Source organism: Triticum dicoccoides, chromosome 2B (genome assembly GCF_002162155.2).
Source record: "Triticum dicoccoides isolate Atlit2015 ecotype Zavitan chromosome 2B, WEW_v2.0, whole genome shotgun sequence".
Lineage (NCBI taxonomy): Eukaryota > Viridiplantae > Streptophyta > Magnoliopsida > Poales > Poaceae > Triticum > Triticum dicoccoides.
Genome location: NC_041383.1, coordinates 20,169,358 through 20,174,011, shown reverse-complemented (window position 1 = coordinate 20,174,011; position 4,654 = coordinate 20,169,358).

Genomic DNA, 4,654 nt, shown 5'->3' with positions numbered 1-4,654 from the left:
GCCCGTAGGCGGCGGGACCCTTCGGTCAGAGAGATGCCCGTAGGTGGCCTGGCTTCCCCCAGCCGGCCTGAGGCCGGGCCGGCTTCCTATAGCCGGCTTGCTCCCCTCCTCGGGGCGCGCGCACCATTAAGGAGACAAGACGAGGTAAGGCTACAGTGAGAGCCCGCAAGGCGGCGGCACTGTAGCCATGCTTACCTCGACAAAGCCCTTGTCATCCGAGGCGAGGCAATAGTAACTAGCCCCCGACAAGACCCCCAAGCGGTGGGGCTGGCCTGTCAACCAATGGGCCGGCAGCCGGCGGGACCCCCCAATCGGCGGGCCCTAGTAGACGGTGGAGAAGCCGGCGGTCATAGACGCTGACGGCCTGGACCCACGCCCAGCCGGACTACCATTGTACACCCAGGGGGTAGGCCTATATAAGCCCCCTAGGACACCCATGCAAAGGGTGGATCTCATAGAGTTTTAGACACCACCATAGGGAGAGAAGAGAGCTAGCCTTGCCCTTCTTCCTCCTCCCACCGAACAGCTCAGGGAACCTCTTGTAGCTTCTTATCGATCTAGTGATCATGCAGAGACCCCGCAAAGCAGGAGTAGGGGTATTATCTCCACGGAGAGCCCCTAACCTGGGTAAGATCCGCCGGCATGCATGTATTCACCTTATCCCGTATCCAGGCACCGGCGATGTCTTACTGGCTCCCACAATGATAAGCCATCCATTGGCATATGTCGCACCTACCACCCGACATTTGGCGCCCACCATGGGGCTAGGTGCACCGTCGTCCGGAGACCTGCTCTGGACGGGAACCCATTTCCTCCCCAGCGAGCGTAGCCAGCCTGGCACGCCCGATGGCGTTTGCCCCGACACGCTGCAAAGCGTCAACGATGCCTGCGCAACGAGCTGCCTCACCGATCTTCTTGGCGAGGCTCGCATCTCTGACGAGCCCGCATTCGACGCGGGCATGGGCTTCCCCGAGAGCCGTCTCGTCAGCCTCCTCGACCAACTCCACGTCTTCGGCGAGCCTACCACGGACTTGGAGTTGGTCGGCTCCACCGACCCGATGCTCGTCGACTCCGACATGGCGTCGCTCGATGCCTTCCCCACCAACGTGATCATCTTCGACGACCCTCTCCCTCGGGCCGACAGTGGCGGCAGCACCGTCACCGAAGTGCTAGTCATCAGCCGCGGTGTCACCTCTGACGAGAACGCCCGTGATGCCTTGCAGGCAACGCTGCACGATCTGTCCGCCCCCATCCCAGCGGACGCTGACGCTGAGACGCTGGAGGCACGCCGCCTTGCCCTCCTTGCGGAGGGCCAGAGGATAGCCTCCATGAGACGCCTCACGGAAGCCCACCAGCGCGAAGTCGACCGCGCCGCCTTTGGCACGCCGCCTCCAGAAGGGCCAAGCCGAGTCGGCGTCATCAAAAAACGCGGCGCGGCCATTGCCAGCATACTGGGAGCAGATCGCCCAGTCTACGCCACGCCCCTCGAGAATCTATGAGCCGCCCAGTCGATCGTAGACGAGCTAAATGGACTGGGGGCCGACGAGCTCCCCTACATGACCAGACGCATCCAACAGCTAATCGACGCGGCCGCAGAGCGGCACGAAGCCGGCGTCCGAGCTGGAAGCCCCCCTCGCCGAGACCACGGCACGACATCACGCACGCTGACTCGGGCGGCGCCCGTGCAAGACAAGAGAAGGAGCCGGCTGCTAGCCGCAGCCGGACTCGAATCACCATCGAGCGCGACGCAGAAGGCCGCCCTCGAGGTGTGGAATGACAAGGAGACCCGCCTCCTCCTCCACCTCGCGGGGAGAGATATCCCACCCCGCCGCCTCTCACGCATCCGACTCTCAGTGGCTGACTTTGTCGCCGCAAAGGAGTCGGCGAGAATGATGCCCTCCATCGGATCGACCGCCTTGCGCGATCCCTGGCCCTGGAAGAAGAAGATGATGTCAGTCCTCCTTGTTTTGGCCCCCGCATCCGCGACGAGCCCTTCCCCAAAGGGTTCTCGCTCCCAGGAGACACGCCCAAGTACAACGGCTCTGTGAAGCCGGAAGATTGGTTGATCGACTACTCCATCGCAGTTCGCATAGCAAACGGCAACAGACGCGTTGCCGTGAAATATGTCCCCCTGATGCTCCAAGGCACGACACGCACCTGGCTCAATAACCTCAAGCCTTACAGCATCAACAGCTGGCTGGACTTCATCGAAGCCTTCATACGCAACTTCACCAGCACCTACAAACGGGCTCCCAAGCCCCGACAACTCGCCTTGTGCGTACAAGGGCCCAATGAATCAACCCGCGACTACCTCACGCATTGGGCCGAGCTCCGCAACTCCTGCGAAGGGGTACACGAGGTTCAAGCCATAGAGTACTTCACCGCCGGGTGCAGAGAGGGCACTCTCCTCAAGCACCGACTCCTCTGCGATGAGCCGGCTACCCTCGACGAGCTGCTAATCATAGCGGACAAGTATGTCAAGGCCGACTCTTCAATGAAGACCGAGCTCCGGGTAGACGCCTCTGGGAAAGTGCTGGCGCCGGCTCCCAAGACGCCGGCTGGAGAATCAAGCCGACGCCCGTATCAAAGCGACCACAAACGCAAGGCCCCTATGCCGCCTTCCACTAGCCGGCAGGTGGCTACAATCGAAGACGAGCAGCCTGAGGGGCGGCCGGCACCCAAGGAGCAAAAGGGCGGCAGGCCGGCTTGGCAGCCGGCTTTCTCCTACGAGCAGACCCTCGATGCCCCCTGCAAATTTCACAGCGGCGCGAAGCCGTCCAACCACACAACTCGGAAGTGCCATTGGCTCACCCAAATCTCCAAGGGTGAGGGGCTGTTGCCGCCTCCGCCTGCAGGCCAGCCGCCTCCTGCCCCACAGCAGCCGGCCGCTCGGCCAGCGGTCGGAGCTATCCAAGACGAGTTCCCTGACGAGCAAGCCGCCTACGTCGTGTTTACAAGCCAGACAGAAGATCGGCGCAGCCGGCACCGACAGCAGCAAGAAGTCAACGCGGTAGTGTAACGCCCTGGATTCAACTTTCCATATTCGTAACTCCGACTCTTGCCATTTCCGGCTATGTGATTTATTTTCCTCCGTGGTTGGGTTTTGTCTGTTGTTTTGCATTTTGTTCTTGTTATGCATCTCATCTCATGTCATCATGCGCATTGCATCGGCATCGTTTTCATAAAACTTGCATCCGTTCGGGTTCCGCCGGTTCTCTCCGTTGTCCATTCCGAGCCCCGACACTCTCACACGCGCCCGCGGCACCTCCAAAATATTATTTTATAAGCGGCATAAAAATGTTCTCGGAATGGGTTGCAACTTGTCGTGCGGTCTTACTATAGTGTAGACAGAGCGCCTGCCAAGTCTCATCGCATTCGGAGTCCTTTTGGTAGCCCAACCGTTAAACTTAGCGGTACCGCTGTCGGTACCTTCGTCGGATGTTTTCGGTCTCCGAAAACCGTGCGGGTCGCACTTCTTCCCCTCTCTTCTCAGCCGAGGCCCTCTTCACAGCCCACTAGACCCACCTACCTACCCCCTCCGCTCGGACCGTCCGATGGCGATCGAACATCTCTGAAACGGAGCAAAACCCCCAAACCCTAGCCAAAAATCTGCTATATATGGACCTCCTAGTCCATTTTGGGCAGCCTAACCCCCTCCACCTACCTCTAGCCTCCCCCTCCTCAATTTCCGCACCAGCCCTCTCCTCCTCTGCCACTTGGCGCTGCCCCCGCCGCCAGCCACCACCCAGCGCTGCCGCCAAGTCAGCCGCGCCGCCCCCGCGTCCACTCCCTGCCTTCCACGCGTCCCCTGCCCACTTCCCCGCCGCCGCTGGCCCGTCCAAACCCGCGTAGGGCCCGCCAAGCCCATCTGGGCCCGGGTCGGCCCGACCCCGCGCTCGCCACCGCTACCCTTCGTCCCGAGCCTCTAGCTCGATCCGGCCTCGTCGGGAGCGTTCGCCGCCGCCCTCTGGCCGAAGCCACCTCGCCGGACTACTCCAGCCGTCGCCGGAGCCGCCCTCTCCGCCGTCCCAGGTCGCCGCACCCGCCATCTTCCTCCCTGCGTATCCTCTCTCCCTCACCCGGCTCCTCTCTCTCTCCTCGCAGGTACTGCCACCGCCCGAGGATGCTCCGCCCGTCGCCAGCTGGCCTCGCCGTCGCCGGGAACGGGTCCCCGGCCATGACCTCCACCGGATCCGGCCACCTGCGGCCCCGTTCCGGCTTCCCCGCGCCTCCCCATCGCCGTTGACCACCGGCCGCCGCCGCCGCTGGTCCTGCTCGCGGCCGATCTATTCCTGGAGGACGACGCCTCCGTTCGCCGCGCCCGCGTGGGCCCGGCCCAGCAGCGCCCAGCGCGCCAGGCCCAGCCGAAGCTAGCCAGGCCCAGCGCCCCTTCCAGCCTGCTAGGCCTCTCCACCGACCGGCCCATGAGGCCTGGTGAGCAGCCCCGCCCCCGTGCACTGTTGGCCCAGCCAGTTTCGGCCCGTGGTGTTTTTTTCCCTGCGCTGCGATTTGTCTATTATTCCAGTGATTATCAGTTTTACAGAAAACCCCCTAGATTTCATGCATTAATAACGTCATAACCGTGCATCGGATTAAAATGTTTTATATATGTAAAATGCTCAGAAAATTGTGTAGATTAATAATATGCCACTTT